The following is a 21229-nucleotide window of genomic DNA, read 5'->3' on the forward strand; positions in this document are numbered from 1 at the left end:
CCCGGATGCACTCCGGGGCTGATGCGGCACGGGTTCGGTCCTCAACTAATGGGCTGGCCTCCTGACTCAGTGTGGGCTAAGAGTACATGGATGCAGAAACCGCAAATGACGCCTGCCCATCAAACCTGACTGGCAGCCCTAGATTTACACTGGCGGCAGCACGTGAGGTGCATTGAGGGTGACTGCAGGCAAAGGGAATGGGAACTTACCAGGAGACACGGCTGGGGTCCCCCCTTCCCAGTTCCCTGGTGAGCCTTAGACCCCGCTTGTCATGAAGGGGCTCCTGTATGGCTCTTAACCCATGCCTGCGACTCATCTGCCAGCCCCCTTCCTCCTCCTTTATCCTGAATTGGGCCTTCTCGTGCCCCCAACCTCTTGCAGGTGCTGTTTAGGTGAGGCGGCGTCCATGGAAGACCTCAGGGGACTGTCACGCTGCTGGCTGCACACAGCCTGTCAACCACGACACAGCAATAGCCTGCGGAGGCACTGCAAGGACATTTGGCTGCCTCCTTACTTCCACTTATTGACCTTTCTGCTGTGATCTTTAGTTGCTGATCCTGCTTGTGTGCCTGGGGCCCCTGAGGCTTGGGGCCAGCGGGTGACTGCTTACAGCACGCTTCTCCTCCTCCTTGTCTATGCACCATGGGGAAGCTTGAGGCTCGCCAGTCCAAGGTTGCATTCGTGGGGAAGCAACAAACACGCCACGCAGACTAAAACGGGACACTGCTCCCTCCCAGTAACCCTCCCAAAATGCCCACAGACAGGACTTGAACATCAGAGAGATGCTGGTGGATGTCAAAAATAGTCTAGGCACCATTGACACTAAAATAGACCTCTTAGCCAGTCGCATTGACTGCATTAAGGAGAGATACATAAACATGACGACCTCCTAGACCAAATAGAGTCCGCCCATTGGACACTTAGGCTGCTTCGAGCTAGCACATCCTACGGATGGACAAATCCTGGAAGTCATCATGCAGAAGAATGAGAACTTAGAAGCGTGCTTCTGATGCAACAATGGAAGACTTTGTAGAAAGTGGTCTGCACCCTTCCTCCCCCCCACGACCCATAGTCGCAAAAAATGCCCAACAATAGGTGTAGGAAGGTGGATATCTGACTATATGATTACCCCAACTTTTTCCCTAGTGTTTAGCTGGTTTTTGACTTAGTTGGCCTGGGATCCTGCTATTCAGGACCCCAGGCTATCTGCTCTCTCTGTAAAATGGACTCCATGTACTTTAGGTACATACTTAATTGGGTATTGGGTCACCTTGTGAGCCCCTGTACAGTGTACCATAGGTACCCAGGGCATAGGTGCATCCAAGGCCTACCAGGGGCTGCAGCATGTATCATGCCACTCCTGGCTGGCCATCCAAACTGACACCACAGGCTGATCACTCAGCTTGGGCAAGGTCGTGTAATCACCCCTTGCTTAGATATAGTATACCTATATCTACCCATATATATATAGACACATTTATACCTGTAAGTCACTCCCATGGCAGGCCTTAACAATCCTGGAGGCAGAGTGCTTGGTTTTATGTGAGATGGTGCTCTAGCATGAGCTGAGCCTGTCTGCAGCTTTCGGAACCATGTCCTTATAGCTGTTCTATGATATATGTAAACAAGAATCTTTCCCTTTAGGGTTGTTCGTATATTCTAAAGCACCACCAGTCATTCAAGAAATTCACCCTTTCAATCATTGAACTTCAATCAATAGTGAAACACATTGCAATGAAAAATTATATACCACATTATTTATATAAAAAAACAGACTGTTTATTACAAAATATTTTTTTTAAAACATTCAACTGAATGTATAATAAATATACTTAAAAAAGGGGAAAGACCCTTTTTTTGTGAGAAAAACAACAATAATAAAATTCATACAATTACATAGGAGAAAATAGCAACAAAGGACAATCATATCTGCCTTCTAATAGTTAATCTAGACTTCCTTGATGCAACATTGAGTTGGGTCAAATTCCCAATGCCCTCACTGATGTTGACCACTCCAAATGTAACTTTTATCGGGGCTTCGACGCTTTTCGGCGGTGTTAAATGATTGTAACCGCCTTCTTCAGGACAATACATATAAACTTCTCCTTATTGTCAGCATCACCTGTGCCTACGCACAAGGGTGAGGATGCTTTTAGATTTTCATGCGTTGTAATATTCCGGAGTGATTGTTACACTATAATATTGTTTATTCTTCGGGAACTGATTGCTGCTTTTGATATCGTTCTCCTGTGTGGCATTAAAATATCATACCTGACAATGCAGTATCTATGTGGACTTGTATAAATCCCCCAAGCGGCTTTTTCAATTGCGGAACGAAAGCCGAGACGGAACAGCAAAGTTGCGGAAGGAAACCCAGTGGGGAAGCGTGCCGTCGGATTAAACAGCCACGAGCATTTGAGTCTCCGGGGCGAACCTCTAATATCAACACAGCGACCTGTCAACAAACTAGCCACCTGTCTGGAACAAGGGGTGAGCATAACTCCACACCGACGAAAAAGCCGCTTGGGGGATTTATACAAGTCCACATAGACACTGCATTGTCGGGTATGATATTTTAATGCCACACGGGAGAATATCAAAAGCAGCAATCAGTTCCCGAAGAATAAACAATATTATAGTGTAACAATCACTCCGGAATATTACAACGAGTGAAAATCTAAAAGAAAGGAATCCGCACCCTTGTGCGTAGGCACAGGTGATGCTGACAATAAGGAGAAGTTTATATGTATTGTCCTGAAGAAGGCGGTTACAATCATTTAACACCGCCGAAACACGTCGACGCCCCGATAAAAGTTACATTTGGAGCGGTCAACATCAGTGAGGGCATTGGGAATTTGACCCAACTCAATGTTGCACCAAGGAACTCTAGATTAACTATTAGAAGGCAGATTTGATTGTCCTTTGTTGCTCTTTTCTCCTATGTAATTGTATGAATTTTATTATTTTTGTTTTTCTCACAAAAAAAAGGTCTTTCCCCTTTTTTTAAGTATATTTATTATACATTCAGTTGAATGTTTTTTTTAAATATTTTGTAATAAACAGTCTGTTCTTTTATATAAATAATGTGGTATATAATTTTTCATTGCAATGTGTTTCACTATTGATTGAAGTTCAATGATTGAAAGGGTGAATTTCTTGAATGACTGGTGGTGCTTTAGAATATACGAACAACCCTAAAGGGAAAAATTCTTGTTTACATTTAGTAACCTGGTGCTCTATTCCCTTTCGGTAAAAAGAGCCCCTCTCATTTGTTTGAGATGTTCTATGATATAGCCATGCCATATACTCTTAAGTGCATTATAATCCTCGCGGTTAATGCTAACTTTGGTTTGGCTTTATCAAAACATGTCGTGTAAGGTGTCATACGCTTTGGAATACTACCCCCCGCCCGTTGTTGTGGCAGGGGTAGCATTCCACCCTTCTAGAGAGAGAAGACAAGTAGTTACTACTTTACCCGGTTAAAATTAAACAGAGCCTCAGCATCACAAAATGGATGCTGCCGCCACAGACACGAGTCTGACCTCCTGCTGCTGGACGAAACTCCGGCAGGGGAGGGCTGGACAATAGGTTTCCTGCCTTTGAAGGTGCTAGCACCTCCCCAGACAGACTTTTAGTGTATTGGGGCAGGTAGGGCTGAGAAATGAGACACTGCCTGGGGCACACAAGGTGCTCCACGCATAGCTCGGTTCAAACCAGTTGCTGGGGCACTCCAGACCCAGCTCTGGTGCGAAACTGGACAAAGGGAAAGGGTTGTAACCACCCCCTTCCCAGGTTCCACCCACAGGAGGGACCTAGCAGGTAATCCAGCCCCTTAGTTTAGTATAAAGATAGGAGCTGAGTCTAGAGACTTTAGATTTATCCTGGAAAAAAACTCTGACACGAACTCTTGGACCTTTGACGTTCCATATCGACTGGAAGACTGAAGACATCTCCCTTGTGGTCAAGGAGTGACCACCCGGTGCAAACAGGCACCAACAGTAACTTGCTGGTTTGCTTTGTCGACCTCCAGCCGGATCCCGAAGATTTAGCGACCCAGGAACTGGACTCCCAGACGTCTCTAACTCCGACCCACATCCACCGCAAAGCTGAGACCTGTGGCGGACACGAGCGACATGGGACCGGACATCCTGAACTACCTGCTTTTTGCTACCTGTGCAGCTCCTGAGGTACCCTCGAAGTTGTTCATTGGGGATAGAGAAGCCCCAGACCCGAGCAGCATTTGCACCGAAGCTCATCCCTCCACACTCCACGAGTGCCGCGTGGGGCCTGCGCCTGCATTTCAGCTCACCGCGTCTTCCCGGTTGCTAGCCCGTTGGCTAGTAAGCCCTACGAAGACCATCCTTTGAATTTACAACGCTTGCCTGGTTGCTCCAGTCTTGCTCCAGCTTCCCTGTGAAAGAGAAGCGCCCCAGACCTTGCTGGTCTGAACAGAAGCCCATCTTCACTTCCTGCGTGGGTTGCGATTACCAAGGCTTGTTGGGTCCAGTCCGGATACCGACATCGCAGTCACCGAGAGCCTTCGTGGGACAGCTCGTATCCAGCGCCTGGTCGTCTTCTACGCCTCCTGGTCCACGTGGCTGCAGAGACAAGCTTCACTTCTTCACCTGATTGCATCTCGACATCGCCTGGTTCCTTCCTGGTTCCTTCCTGGTCACTGGCTAGTGACCCAGACTCTGTCCCCTCTGCTTTCAGGTTCTTCTCGACTCCGATCCACCCTTGGATCCATCCGGACACTTTCCTCCTGGTCGCCTGCAGCACTTTCTTGCAGCTCTCCATAGGATTCAGCGACGAAACCCGACACGAAAGAACACCTATGCACCCGGCTTCCCTGGGTGAGGAAACTAGATAACTCCGGTGCGCCCGTGGGTAACAACTATCCAAGTGTCCTAGTTTAACAGGATTTTCCCGCAGTCCACCCGGAAGTGTCCCGACCCTCTGCGATAGATGCCCTCCTCTATCACCAACTTTGCGCTACATGCCACGCACTTCAAGCAACATTTCCTACCCCTCCTCCCACCCTGTATGCCGTAGAGCATCTATTAACAAACCTATCTCCCCAGGAAATTGGTCATCCGGTTACACTCCACAATGCAGGACAAGGTGCCAGAATATGCTCCCGTGGTCTGCATGGCATGGGTACTGGACCTTAGTCCCTCCTCTCCCCCCCCCCCCCCCTAATCAGGAATGCACAGTGGCTCTACTACTGCAGTCAGACTGCGGCACACTCGCCCAATTACAGGCTCTGGATCATCTGCTTCAAGTTTCTGAACAGACTGTACCACACCCCAATGTACCTGCATCGCATTGGCCTGCTCGAGGAGGTGCATTGCCTGAGAAGCACTGCTCCTCAGGCCACATTTCTCCACCTTGCCTGGTAGTGCCCGCAAGTGGGCGGCTATTGGACAGACATCTGTGGCGCCCTGTCCCAGATCACGGGTCACTCCCCGCCTCGGATCACGCTGGTAGGACTATTGGGATATGTCAAGGATACTACCCCCTGCAGCTCGTTGCCTAACTGCGATGCGGTTACTCCTGGCTCAGATGCGGGTGGGCATACATTGTGAGGCCTGCACCAAAGGTTGCGGACTGGCTGCAGGATGCTGCTTACTGCCAGGAACAGCTCTCACTATTGGGACCTTATGCCTCCACACTCGAGCCCGAAAGACATTTGGGAACTGCTCCTGTCGAATCTGAGACTCATAATATGCTGCTGCTTCGTAAGCCGGGAGACTCAACTGGATGGTGAGAAGGATCCCCCCCCCTGCTCCGTTGTCTTCAACACCAGGTCACTTGGCCTCCATGCGGTCGCCGATGAGATCGCCACACTGCAGGAAAGTGCTCCATTTGGCATGGTTGCCCCTGACTTTTTGCCTGACTGAATGCAACTTTGACTGAATGTGCACTGAGTCCCTGCTAATCAAGTTCCCAGTGCATGTGTTCTTTTCCACAATTGTATCTTTGTTTCCACAATTGGCACACCTCTGGCCCACATATAAGCCCCTTGTAAAAGGTACCAGTGGTACCAAGGGCATTCTCACCAGTGAGGGTCTCTAAGGGCTGTAGCATGTATTATGCCACCCTAAGAGACCCCTCACCAAACACATGCACACTGCCACTGTATCCTGCGTGTTTTGGTGCAACTAAAAGTGAATAGTCGACCTGGAACACATTCCTGTATGCCAGGCCTGCCAGCACTGCCAGAGGTGTAAGTAAGTCACCCCTACAGCAGGCCTTACAGCCCTCAGGCAGGGTGCACTCTACCTCTGGTGATCTGGTGAGGGTATGACCGCATGAGCAGCTATTTCCTATAGCGTCTAAATTTGTTCTTAGGCATTATAAGTGCATGGTGAAGCCATACCTAGTACATGGGTTTGGAGCTTGTCAATACGAGTTCCACAGCTCCACGATGGCTTCACCGAATCCCAAGATGTTTGGTACCAAATATCTCAGAATAATGAGCCCACACTGATGCCATTGTTGGATTCTTTATTAAATGCACTCAGAGGGCCCCTCAGTGGTGCCCCATGAAAACCTAACCAACCGCTAGTGTGTTGCTGGCTGGTCTGCACCAGCCTGGCACTTCCAGACATGTTTCTGACCCACTAAAGTGGGAGCCTTGTGTTCTCATGGGTCAAAAACAAAGCCTGATCTGGGTGGAGGCGCTTCACACCTATCCCCAAAAAGGACCAGGATTCAAGGGCTGTGAGCCTCAAAGGTTTCCTTCGCTTTGTTATGCTAGCCAGGGCCTCTCCAGCTAGTGGAGATTCCCGCCCCCCTGACCAAGCCCCACTATTGGTGGCAAAGTCGGCAGTAAAATTATTAAGCAGGAAAGGTGTGTCCTCTCTCAGCCAAGACCACCTCCCTAAGGTGTGCGTCCTGGGCTGAAGTGACCCCTCCTTTGAAAATCCTCCATATTGGTAAGGAGGATTTTAGCCCCCTCCACAAAGGGAGTGGACATACAAAGGGTGTAGTCACCCTAAAGGTAAGCAGCCCATTGGCTACTACCGGCCAGTACCTGTAACGCCCCTAAATTGAGTATTTAGGGACACCCCTGAACCTTGATCCTCCGATTCCTGATTATCTAAAGAAGAAGAAGGTCTGAAGATCTGTGCAGCAGTGAAGATGCCAGACGACCACTGACTAGGCCCCAGCCTTTCCGACCTGTCTGCTGCTCTCGAAAAAACCTGTTCCAAAAAGCGACTCCTCCTGCAGGCCCAACGACCTCCACAGCCCTGGGAGGACTGCATGCCTTCCTTAAAGACCAAGAACTCCCGAGTACAGCAGCCCTGTCCTCAAAGAAACCAACAAGAACAGCTCCAGTGCTCTGCCAACTGTACGGCCGGACCTCCGGATCTACCTCTGCACCCGACGCCTCTGGCCCAAGTTGAAGTGGCTCACTGGTTTTCCTGGACTCCACGAAAATGCCTGCAGCCTCAACACGAAGAACCCCAAACCGCGACTGTCTCCTGTAAGGATCTTCTGACCTCAAAGGACACTCCTGCACCTACATCCCCCATGCCTTGAGGAGCCCGACCAACGGTGCCCAGGTGTCCCTCAGCTTCCCAACTTATCTCCAGAGCCACCAGTTCCCTTTGTCCAGCCTCCTGGTCCGAGCCTGCAGCCTTTGTTCAAAATCTCTCCATTGCTTGCATCGGGTGCCCTCTGCACCCGGCTGCCTCTGTGCTGCTGCATGTGTGTTTGGTGATGCCTCGTGCTCCCCCCCCCTCCATTTGTGGTCCTCACCCCCGGAGATCTAGAGCCCCAACTCTGATTTTACCTACCTGCGGTTGGCACCTCTTTGCATGCCCCAGTCTCCACTGACTAACATTGGGCCCAGTGATCAAATGTGATCTCTGCTCATGGTTGCCACAGTGCCGCTGGTGGTGCAGTCTCTACATTTACTAAGTAATCTTTATTAACTGTGCGATTAATTAAAATCTTTACAGTATAAAACACATGAACGTCCCCCTCCCCCCCCCCCCGAGGAGCCCTTCCCCAATAAAACCCTGTGTACAACTTTAAAATGACATAACGAGTATTTTCACTACTTTATGTCCATTAAAACTTCTATTAAAAAAAGAGAAAATAAATACTAAAAAAATATATATATATATTTTTTGTTTGGTCCTTGTCTTCCCACCTTCGAGAATTTAGAGCTTGTGTGGGAGTTCGGCGTGGTTATTCTCGACACAATACCAGCTGTCAGTCGGAGTGTTCTTCATGAGGCCCTAAACCAACCCTGCTTTGTTTTTTGAGTCAGGTGAATCCACTTACTTTACATGCTAAATTAACCGTCAGCTAGTGTGGTTGGGGATTCCAGATGGTACTCCTTACACAATATCAGGACCCTTGGGGTCTGTGGCCTTTTGGTGGAGCTCCAGTGCCGTCCTGACTTGGTGGATGAACTTACCGACCCTAGCTAGTAGGCAGGTCGTAGTTACCGAGAAGTACCAGTCCGAGGCCTCTCTACAGGTTCTGTAGCCTAGGTTCCGTAGGGCCGGGCGCAGCAGACGATGTCGATCGCTGTCCAGCTTGGTACAGCAGCACAGAAGATGCAACTAGGATTCTCTGCGGTAGCTGCATAGCCGGCAGGCGATGGCACCATCCGTGCGTGCCCATTTGGGTTAAAGTCCACAATCCTGAGGGCCAAGAGGCGCAGATGCAGAATTTTCTTCCTCGCTTGGATTGATAGAGAGTCTTGCAAGTATGGTTGAGGTTTGCCTGGGATATAAGACTTATCCAGGGCCAGAGTTAATGAGTTGTGCCGAAGTGATGAGCAGTCAAGCTCAAATGAGATGATCTGGACTTGGTGCTTTACGGCTTGGGCCCAGGCTAAATAGGGAATTTCAAGGAGGGGTAAGCTCTTGCCCTCGATTTTCAGTGAGGCAATACCTTTTTCCACCATAGCGTGCCATGGGGTGCCCGCTTGTGCAAAAATTATTTTAAGAAAGTGTTTAAGGTTGTTTTCGGGCGCTTTCAGCACTCTTATGTAATATTTTAACAAGTCCCCCTGTAGTGTCAGTTCTGGGCGTTTCAAGCCTATTTCTAGCCTTAGCCTGTTATTCCTTGCCTGTTTTGGGGCATGTAGCACGAGTTTATACGCTTTCACCTGGGCCGCGTTGATCTTTTTCTCGAATGCTCCTGGATAGGCTATGTGGCAGTACGTAATAGAAGGGATCAGTTTTGCCCTAAGTACGGTCAGCATAGGTTCTACTGAGGGGCTGGCTAGGCGGTGGCTTAAACGTGTCAGGAAAAAATTCACAGTGTCCCAAATTTAAACGATGCCCGTGGAAGAAATCCCTGCCGGGTGTTGGGTATCTACTGCACAAGTTTGATTGCTAGACACAACCACCAGGTATCACAACAGATAATGTACGTGCAACTGGTCACAATTTAAACACCCTACCATAATGCTAATCATAAAAATGACAAAATCAAGAACATAAATAATGCTTGTGTGACATGAGAAAAACAAAACACAAGTGTTAGGCGATGTACATACATTTATTATACATTTATACAAAAGGTTCATACAGTATTAAAATACATCATATTGTCCATCAGAAAATTGTTAAAAATGTTCATGAGAACATGAGTCGACGTGGCGTTTCGGTTAAAAAACCTTCCTCAGGACAGTTTCTATAATGAAACACAGTATTACTATATCATAATCGCATTTTTTAAAACATTGTTAAAGATGCAATAAAGAACCACTATTTTTTATACACAAACATCATAAATAGCTTCTATACAGTAGTTAAATATCTCTAGTTGTCACACAATTTAGTCATAAAATTTTTGTCCCAAAAAACAATCACAGTACTCTAACGTTAACAGTTGCAGAAATTTCTTTATATGGGTTACAGCAAGCAATGCTTTATACCGGTGGTTGTGCTATTAAACTTGTTCAACCTGAACTACTTGTATGTAATTGCTAGCTCTTATTCCCACCTCTTGGGAGACAAACCCCCTTCTATGGGTGAATTTGAGAATAACCCAGGTTATGAAATAAGGGTTTCTTACCTCAGAATATCAATTTGTAGTAATTGAACCCCAGCTATCCAGTCTGGGGTGTAGTTTGTTAAAACCACAAAAGAGGTGTCCTGGTTAAGGTCCACACTCAAGTATACTGAAGTCCCATTAATTCGGGATGTGATGATTTCTGTCTTTATCTATATGCGCAAAGAAAAAGGATGGTATATTATATACACCCCACAGTTATTTAGTTGATAGTAGGATAAGGGGGCATTAATCTCAAACATACCTTCTTGATAAGATCTGAAAATGTATCGCTGTATCGGAGGTGCCACCAGTAGATATTTGAATACTAGAGATAAAAAATAATAATAACAGAAATGTTCTGGTGACTTTTACACTTGGTTGATTAGACCGAATTAATTAGACTATCTGGCAGCCAATATCCCTAGAATAGCTGGAACTTACCAATGTTGCTGCTTGTGCAATCGCTGTAGCCGCGGGCTAGATACGTTCTGTCGGCTAGATCTGGTCATAACGTTATATGAAGCATCTGTGAATTAATAAGAAGCATGCCCAAATATGATACTTATATTTAATGTTTATAAGTTAGAGGTTCAAATTTAGTTAATCCTGGCCTCTATATCATCCTACCACTATTTTTTATGAATCACGACAGTATCTAGCTTGCGAAAAGCAAGCAGTTCAGAGAGGTTGTTTTGGTGTCTTGCCTGTTTGATAAATGAATTTAGTTGAGCAAGGAACACCTACATAGTTTATTTGCATATTGAAATCCCATATTTTCGACCTTTCAATCTTATATTTAAATGGCGATTGGAACCTAAAAGCACATCTTTATTTATACAAGGCACAAATTAAGCGCATTTATCCATCGCTCTCGATTGTGCGGGCAGACCTGAATATGAAGCATTGATTGTTAGTCAAAACATTCCTATTCCGACATGTTAAAAGCAATGTTATTCCTGTTGCATGATTGTTCCTTTTGGAGTTCTTCAGTCACGCTAGTTCTTTTCACTCAGAAATATAAAAAATTTCGAACAAATTTTTAGATATATCGTTATCCCGCTTCATTAGTAGTAGGGTTATAGGTTTAAATACCTTATTATACAGATATGCCTCCAAATAGGAGCGTTGTGCTAACTATGTTTGCAAACTGTTATAGCGATAGACCATTATTATCTTACGACCTTCTGTCTAGCAATTAGTATATGATATATTGCAACCTAGTAGTTAACGGTTCTTCTGAGCTAGAAGTATCCTAAGCGGTTAATTAGAATTAGCATCTCTATGCTTGTATTTCGCTCACCTCGATAAAAAAGCTGGCCTCCCTGCTCCTCCGTATACAGCGTCTAGGGGTTCTGTTAGTTTCAGCGAAAAGACGCTACCTCCATGTTGTCAAGCCCTTAAATATCAGCAGCCTGTCGATTGGTTACTAGTAGGGACCACGCTATTGGTTTAGGTGTGGTCACATGATCCCAACACTGAACTTTATTGTTTTTCATCAGAAATGAACATTCTCAATCGCATATCGTTTTTATAATATAAAGCCGAAAGTGCAGGAACCTAGTATTCCAGTTTAGTATTCGAGGAGGCCACAACTCATTTTAACACTTATGTCGCCGAACCATATTTTTTATTTCGCATTTATAGAGCAAGGTTTATATTAATGCTTGAGTATCCGAAGAATGTTCATATACAGACTCGAAGACTGTGTAGTTCAACGTTACCTGAAATTAAAGGATAGAACTACATCAACTTTACAGACCTCCATTTATTCATTATTATAATGCCAGTAGGTCAATATTTGTTGTATGATGTTATTATTGCTCAAGTATCCGCATCGTTTTTGTTCTAATTATTAGTGGACTTTATTATAGATCAACGGGCTCCCCCAAATTTAGGGCAACATCATCATTTATACAAATATGTATATATAATTAATTCTAATACAGTGGTGTAATACATTCAGTGTTTCTCATAGGATGTTTGGTATTGGAACGGGATAACGTCAAGGTATGTTCTGGCACATTGAAGCTTGTTATTCAACCAATAATACGTTCCCAATCTTCCCGACTGTTTAATCCTACTCTAACACTGTTGAACCTAGACATATAGTACTGCTCTCTTTTTCTGCGTTTCTGATCTATATCACCGCCTCTATTATTAATGGTGACAGCTTCTAGGCAACACCATTGGAAATCATTGATGTTAAGGCCTGTAGTGTGCCAATGTTCAGTGAGAGGGGCACCCTTCTTCCTGTTCCTTATCGCTGATTTATGCTCGTTCATTCTAATGCGAGCCTCACGTGACGTTTAACCAATGTAGATGAGGTCGCATGGGCAACGAATCATATAGATTATATTTTTAGAACGGCAGTTCATGAAACTTTTAATTGCTACAGAAGTGTTCTTGATCTTAATAGTGCTGCCCTTAATGATGTATTTACAGTTAGAACACCCTGAACAGGCAAATGTGCCAGTGGGCAAAGGTGCTTTGTTGATGCACTGTTGGGTGCAGATATTACTGTCCCTATAGGTATGCACTATACTGTTCCGAATAGTACGATTTCTACGATAAGAGAACATTGGTTTAGGATAATTCTTCTGTTGTTTATCATTAATAAGGTGCCCGTTTCTATTAATAATATTTTTTACCTTATTGCTCACTGCATTATAGTTGGTTACAAAAATAAGCGGTTGGGCATCGGTATCTAATTTTTGTTTATCATTTTTTTATCATTTCCAATCTTTATTTCGACCATTTGGTCATAAAAGATACACAATACAAGAAAAAAAACACATGTTAGAGTATCATTACAGGTAAAATATTACATACATATATAAAAGGGTCTGTACAGGTTTAAACAACTTTATAGAGGGGTTGAAAAATGTTTAGACACTACCCAACATTTTTTAAAAGACGATTTCGTGTATACCACACATTGGTAAAAAACTTAGAAAGTGCGAAAACAGTTGGGCCAGTAACATCAGTTTTTAAAATCCTGTACATTGGTGCATATTCCCTGCCACCCATGTTCCTTATCAGCGGAAGCAGCCAGAACTTTCTGGCTGCCCTGTAGGCTGGGCAAAAAAAGACCACGTGCAGGTCGTTTTCCTCCCTATCCTCGCACACAGGGCAATGCTTTACAGGGGAAGCCGATGACCACAAGCTAGTAAAAGACCGGAGGGGTAATGTGCCATACCGCCACTGGAAGAACAATTTTCTGGCAAGTATGGGATAGATAGGGTCCAGGGCCTTTTCGAGCCTATAGGTGTCCTTGCTTTGCAAGAACACAGCTGATAAAGACCCATCTGGCTGGGCAGCTGTGGCCCCTGCCAGTTTGCGTTCATGGTATAGATTCGACAGGGACTTCTTAGAGATATTGAGTGCTGCCGTGGCCGGGTCTGTCCATAGATCAGGGAGCCCCAGGTCCATGCAAGTGGCTTGGATGTTTTTAACCCAAGGGACGCTAAGCACCTTGGGGTGATTCAATAGTTCGACCAGTTCTGCCCTGTAATCCGTGAGATCGTTGCTGCTCCATAGCCTGCGCCAAAAGGCTATGGGTCTCAGGCCTATCTCATCAGCTAATGGTCGTAATCCTAAATCAAGCCTCAATGGAAGAAGCGGTGTGCTCGGGGGGAGAGCGGCCACCCTTCTTAGGAACTTATTTTCTGTTACTGAGAGGCTATGGCAGGGCATGTGCCCCCACAATTCAGCCCCGTACATGATCGCTCCCCTCGCCTGGGCCTTATATATCTGAATTAAAGAGCCCAATGGACGGTACGTCGAGCCGATCATTATTCGCGCAATGCCCCCAGTAGTTTGCACGAGTTTAAGATTTGCCCTACTCTGGTGGGATCCCCAGGTCATAGTTTCGTTGAGGGTCACACCCAAATATTCAAAGGTGGCCACTCTCTCGAGCCGCGCAGTTCCCAGTTGCGGATTCTGGCGCAATTTGTGGCTCGGGTTTAGAACCATGAATTTGGTTTTAGTGGCGTTAATTTCTAGCCCTCTATCAAGGCAGAATGCCGTGAAGGAGTCAAGTATCCTTTGGATACCCATAGGGGTTTTTGAAAGCAGCAGGGTGTCATCCGCAAACATAATTGCGGGCACCCTGCGGCCGTTTAGGTTAGGGGCGTCGGTGTAATCGGTGGCATTGAGATGGGCGATTACCCCGTTGACAAAAAGGCAAAACAGGGTCGGGGCCAGCACACAGCCCTGTCTTACCCCTCGGCCAACGGGGAATCTATCAGTCAGCTCCCCAGACCTCCCGCACCTCACTCGGGCATAGTTACCATGATGAAGCCTCTGTAAGATTGACAGGATGTCTGGGGGGACGCCCATCTCTGTCAGGACGCTCCAGAGTTTCCCCCTGGGGACCAGGTCGAAAGCGGCCCGTAAGTCCACAAAAATTGTGTACAAACTGCCGCCGTCGAACTTTGCTGTCTTCCAATAGATTAGATTTAATCTAAAAACCTGGTCCACTGTGGATACCCCCTTCCTAAACCCCGCCTGATAGGGACTGAGGGCTCCCACCTCCTCTATCCAGTCCTGGAGCCTGTTCAACAAGACCCTGCCGAACAGTTTCTGCGGTACATCAATCAGGCTGATTGGCCTGTAGTTGGCTGGGAGAAGAGGGGACCCCTTTTTAAAGATAGGGACCACCTCTGCCCCCAGCCAGGTACCAGGGATTTCCATCCCACCGAGAACACTGTTAAAAAGGGCAGCGAGATAAGGTGCCCAGACGGTGGGCTCCTGTTTAAACAGGTCCCCCGGTAAGCTATCCAGTCCCGGCGCCTTCCCAGAAGCCAGGCCCGAGATAGCAGCAGTGACCTCGCCCAGCGTAATTGCCTCCCCTTGGTGGCCCGGCCCCTCCACCTCGATAGATGCAGGGAGTTCTCCTGGCTCAGAGCTATAGAGGGACTGGAAATGGGCCTGCCAAACCCCAGGTGCTATATTTGGCTCTAGTGCCGATTGTAGATTCCCTGACCCCCCATTCACTATCCTCCAAAACAAACGTTGGTTTTGGAGTGCTAAAGCCTTTGTGAGTTCTTCCCACTGATTTTCTTCCCATTCTAATTTAGCCTGGTCAAGGAGCCTTTTATAGGCTTGCCTGCTATGTTTCAAGCGTTCCCCTCCTACCCCCTCCTTGATTACTTTGAGGAGTTCTGTTTTAGCCCGTCTGCATGCTAGATTGTACCACAATGCTTTGCCTCGGGGCCTCTCTCTTATCTTACGTGAGCTACTAGTAAAGTGTAGTGCCGCAATTTTTGTGAGGTCCTCATGGGCATTAAACAATCTAATGTGGGAGTCTATGTTATTTTCCTTAATGTCAAAACTCCCCACGGCTTCCAAAATAGGGACAATCTCAGCATATAGAAGGGGGAGTTTATCCTTGGTTGCGACCATGTTTTCCCACCTAATTCTTCTCCTGCTGTTATCCAGGAGGAGCGCGGGTTTGTTCCCTTCCACTATAGGCCCTAAGGCTATGGGGCCTGGGTGCACCAGGTCAAGCTCTAGGGCGTTGTGGTCACTCTCGCTCCTTTCCATCACCCTAAAGTCCCGGATTGTAGTCCACCTCGTTAATTGGACCATAACATAGTCCAAACGAGACTCTCTTCCCCCGTCTATTATAGGTGGTTTTACTTGGTGTATCGGATTTTATCCGCCCATTACAGGCTCTGATTCCGAACCTTAGGGTGAGAGCAGTAATTTCTAGTGCTAGTGGAGACCAAGCTTTCGCGGGAGATGCTTCCACCGCGGGAACTGCCCACCTTGCATCTTCTTCCACTGAAAGCCCTTCCAAAAGGCCGGGTAATGGCTCAAAATGAGAATTAAAGTCCCCACCCACCACATAATATGAATCATTCGACAGTTCAGATAAAAGGTTCGAAAGTTCATCAATGGTTGGTGATTCCTTTGCCCTTCCCATCGGCCTGGAATAGATATTAACCAGCACAAGTTTAGCTTTGTTTGGCCAAAGTAGCGAGACCACAAGTATGTCTTCGGAATTAAACGGTCGACAAGTGGCCACACAGCCCAAATGAGAAGCTACCCAGGTCGTAAGCCCCCCAGACGGACGACCTTTGCCTTCCCACCTTGCTGGAATAGAAAATGATGCATAGCCTTGGTGTCCGTAGTCCTCTCGTGCCCAAGTTTCCTGGAACATACAAATGTCCCCCGTTTTAATGTAATTTTCCCAATCTGGCTCGCCCAGTTTGTTGGCCAGACCCGCAATGTTCCAACAAATTAACTTCAGGTGGTCAGAAGCCACGGTGGGCAAGCCATGGGGATTGGGGACATAAGATCCGGGCACCCCATCCATCGGGGGGCCTAAGACAGGAACAGCGATAGAGACAGATAGCTCAGAATGGCTGAGCAAGCCGTTGACCATTGACAGAGAGTCCCGTACACTTCCCTCAGCTATGTCCTCATTGTCCACAGGTAGATAGAAAGGGCCACAGGTGTCAATTTCAGGAGCCCCTTGATCATCCGACAAGCCAGAGACTATACCAGTGGCTACAATAGAGGGTGCCGGGAGTCTGGTGGCCCCATTATCCCAGGTATCTGGCTTATGAGCAGCAAGTCAATCGACCCCATCCAGGGCACTCAAACAATTGAAACGATTAAAATGAGAATACGGTGTCTCTGGCACTTGGGAATGCTGACGTTGTCTATAGTCCTTACGACTACGTCTATTATCCACCCTTGTCCATTCATCATGCAGTGGGACCCTTTGCATGCGACTAGGGGGGAAGAAGAAGGAAACTGGCAGGGTCTGGATGGTGGAATTTTTGTTTACCATCGAGCAGACTATCACGATTATAATATTTTGCCCTTTTATAAGCATGTCTAATCATGCGTTTAGGGTAGCCTCTTTCGATGAATTTTCGTTGGAGGAAGCTTGCATGTTTATCGTAGTCTTGAATTGTTGTGCAATTACGCTTCAAACTTTAAAATTGACCGAAGGGAATGTTATTAATTTGACTAGGGGGGTGATTGTCCAAGGTGGAACTATTGGCCCTAAAGCCAGTCTGTGAGGGCGGTAGGATGCGTTCTTATCAACCCAGGCCTCCAGGTCCCTTAATAGTAGGAGGGCGTATACCTTGGCTTCTATATCAAGAAGCGCTATGAGCCTATAGTTAGCCGGATTCGAGTGGTCACCCTTCTTATGTATAGGAAATAGGACCGAGCCTTTCCAGGATGTTGGCAGGATTGCAGTGGCAAATGAGTGATTGAATAGCGGGGTGAGTATGGTTGCAAAAAAGGCAGGGGCAGTTTTAAAGACCTGGGCAGGAATACCGTTTGGGCCGGGAGCCCCATCTGTTCTAATAGCCCTAATGAACTTTAAGATCTCCTCCTCTGTGTACTTTACGGATTGGCTGGGCCCTGAGGAGTCTTTCGGCGTGCTTTGAGTTTTAATAGTTACAGCGGCCTCCTTGGACCACTCTGAGCTGCCAGGGATAGTCTGGTTTACCCACTGGTGTACAGCCCCTTTGTGTATTCTTTCCACACAGCCCCTACAACACTGTTTTCCTTATGCTCGCCTCTGGGGGTCAGGCTATTAATATGATGCCATAGCTTGCTATTGTCCTTTTCTTTCATTAGGGAAAACACTTTGAGACAGTTATTTTCCGACCACTGCCTTTTCAGCTCCCAGACTTTCTTTTTGTAATTGGCTCGCAGGGCAGAGATAGGGGTCTTCGCTGGCAGGTGAATGCCTTTCTTTTTTCCTTGATTGCCTTATTAAGCGCTTTCTTGCTTTGTATCAAACTCCGTGGTTTTTTGCGTCTTTCTTACTTTCTTTCTTTCTTTTTTTTGTCTCTACATTTACCAACCCTTGCCCAGTGTTGGTCCTAAAATCTGAGGACTGGATTTGTAAGTTGTGTACTTACCAGTGAAATTGCATGATTGTTTTCCTTCCATACATTAACATTGAACTGCTCAAAAAATCCACTTTTCATACTTAAAAACGGTGCTTTTACAAAACTTATTTTACTGCAACAAAGTATCTTTGGTTCTTAGTAATAAACATACAAAAAGTAATATTTTTACAAACAATTGGTCTTGGATTAAGTCATTGAGTGTGTGTAACCATTTCTTGCTAAGTGTGTACAATAAATGGTTAACAGAGGCCTCTGATAAGCCTAACAGCTCGATCACACTACCACAAAAGAAAGCATTTCATATTATCTACTTTAGCCTCTGTGAAGCCTTTGGGGATCCACTGGACTCTGTGCACTCTTTACTGTACTTTGGTATAGTATATAAAGAGCCAGCTTCTTACACGCATTCTGCGACGTCTACAAAGTGTGTGCCTGTTTGAACTGAACAGCCACGTATATGCATCAACTGATATGTAATTAATGGCTCTTACTTCCCCTTTTTCCCCATTATCCTTCACCCCTCTTGATTGATTGCCCAGTTGATGTATTCTTATTGAGTGATTTACAAAGAATAAGATTGAGACAAAACAAATTGCACCTATCATTTCTAGTGATCTTTTATGGTCCAGCTATATGTAGTGCAACGATCTGGAAGCTCAATCCCCTAATCTCCCACACAAGTCTAGCTCCATATTATTGTTGAAAAAAGAAGCAGTATTATTGTTAAATGAGACTGATCACCACACACACCATCTAATGTGGGTAATAAGCGTTGGTTACACATTATTTAGTTAAACATAGTGCACAGATTCCATCATTTTTTTCTTTAAGAGGTTCTTTTTATTCACATCTTCTCTTTTTCTTTTTATAAAAGCTTTTCTTATAATGTAGCCAAGGAGTTTTGTCTCAAATTCAAGACTGCTTCACGGCTTTTGATGTAATGGCACCTGTGTTGACTGGTATTAGTTTGATGATCAGTCAGTTAAAGGATCCTTTTCCCACCTTGTTTTGGAGAACCAATTATAGTATATGTATTCTCATGAATACTTGTATCCTCTTTTGCTTTTATCCTTAGTCATAAATTGCTTATACAGTTCTAGACTCTGTTGGCATCCAAAGCCATTCAAAACTGTGTGCAGAGCAGCATTGTGCAGCCAGAAGACATTCCAATGTCTGCATAAGCAATTAATGTCTACATGGATGTGAACATAAGGGGATCCAAGTATTTACGAGAAAAAAGATAATATAATCGGTCCTCCAAAACAAGGTGGGAAAGGGATCCACTAACTGACTGATAATCAAACTAATACTAGTCCACACAGGTGCCATTACATCACACGCCCTGAAGTCTCAAGATGTGTTCTTAGTGAATGCCAATAAACAAGTAAAAAAAAGACTGAGGAGAGGCTTTAAGAGGATGGTAGACTAAGGCATCTGAAAGGGCTTTAATTTTAATCCTGAAAAAGAAAACTAATCCCTCAGTTAGTTCCAGATCCTCGAGCTTAGTGGGAGTACAACAGAATTTCAAATGATAAATAATGCCAATTCCACCACCAATTTCTATTGGTTGATCTACATGAGAGATCATGTGGCCCTCTGCTAAAGGCAGGGTGATATCGGGGCTTGAGTTGGCATTAAGCCAAGTTTCAGTTAGAAACATTATGTCCCAGTCATTAGCATTTAGAAAGTCCCGGATAATACGTTTTGTGTTTGGGAAACGATCTGACATGAATGAAACCAGCTTTTAACTCCCTAAGACCGTGCAGTAGATTCCCCTTACAGCACCTGGATTGGGGCAGTTTATGGGCACACAGAACTACTCCCGAAATGTCAAGCAGGGGGTGCCATTTAAATTTACATTTCGAACATTGTGTCCTGGAACTAGCTTACTTGGAGCATAGCAGTGTATCACTGCAAGGCGTTATACGTCGGGAAAATAGATCTTCTTTACCATAGACTAGTTTCTGTGACTTGGCTCGGCTGGGGCAAAATGGGCTGCATGGACATGCATGGCATGGACGAGCGCAGATGGGCTTGCCTTAGGCGCGCCAGTGGCGCATCCGCGATGCTCTATGTATTTAATGGTCCGGGAAGTGCTAGTAGCCCCGCCTAACTCCCACTGCAAAGGCGCTAGGCTCAAAATGGCATAGCGATATGGAGCGCAGGGAAGAAAGTAACGTAATGCACCTCCCTAGTATATAGTTCCCCGTCCTACACCACCCAACCAACAACTTCAACCTTCATCAACAAAAAAAATATGACAAAAATGTTCGAGCCCAATATACAAAAAGATTTTAAGAGCCCTAAAAAGGTTAGAAGAGAGCAAAGAACAGCGCTTACACCGTTTTTAAAAATTAGATTAAAAAAACGTAATGGGTTTTTAGGTGTGGCCTTCTAAGAAGGAACATAGCCTTCTTTTTGGGAAGACAGGGTGTCTGCAGTAATTAGATGCCTCATGACTTAAGGAATGCTTCTCGGAAAAGATGTGAGATGATAACACTAAAGTCACGATTACAGGACGGTGAAGCGATATCCTTGGCTCCGTCCTCGCATGTGGGGCATGGAACCCCCCCCCCCCCTCCCCCTGATCCCCCCCCCCTTATCCCCCCTCCCCCCGATCCCCCCTCTTGCGCCTGCCGCCAGCATCCCAGTGGTGCTCTCCCTGCCCCAGGACCAGTTTTTAGTCCTGCCTCTCTCTCTTCCTACCTGCTGAAAGGTAGTAAAGTAGAGAGGGAAAGGGCGGGCTATCCGGGCTGAAAAGGGAATACGCGTGCTGTTTGTGTTCAGGTAAAACCAGGTCCAGGGGTCATTCCCCCATATCATGCGGGATTAGACGCAGGGTGCAGGGTTTGGTATCAGACAGTACTAGCTGGAAATTGCATTTCCGGACCTTGTAAATTGGGCACCCCTCCCCCGTGCAGCTTGTTATCAGGTCCTACGTATTCCTATGATACTTTTTCATAATGGATTGCGTTCTCATTATGGGCCTTCTATTCACCCCACTGGGCAGACCGGTGTAGAGCGGGCTGGGCCAAGTTCTTCCAAGGTGTCAATGTTCTAGTCACGAGACCCATTGGTACGAGGAAACTTCAAGGGAGCTTGTGAGGAATATTCCCTCCGAGTTCTATTTACGCACTAAATGAGTAATGTACAAAACCAGTTTTGGATGTAAGGTCTGCGTGCTGCACGCCATACTCCAAGGTCCAATAAACCTGGCCCCGTGAACGTGCTGTACCGCCGCATACCTTACATACCTAAGCATCCTCATGCTCGAGAGCAGCTTTATGTAAGGCCGCTCGAGTAGTTTACCTGCTGCTCACTGCTCC

The 21229-nt window shown here is 46.1% G+C and overlaps 1 protein-coding gene across 2 annotated transcripts in view; it reads left to right on the plus strand.

Moving 5' to 3' along the window:
- The window catches only part of PROSER2 (proline and serine rich 2), a 235289-nt gene that overhangs the window by 179126 nt on the left and 34934 nt on the right, over positions 1-21229 (plus strand). The gene's annotated exons all lie outside the window — the stretch shown is intronic.

This window comes from Lissotriton helveticus, chromosome 1_1, assembly GCF_964261635.1.
Source record: "Lissotriton helveticus chromosome 1_1, aLisHel1.1, whole genome shotgun sequence".
NCBI classification, from domain to species: Eukaryota; Metazoa; Chordata; class Amphibia; order Caudata; family Salamandridae; genus Lissotriton; species Lissotriton helveticus.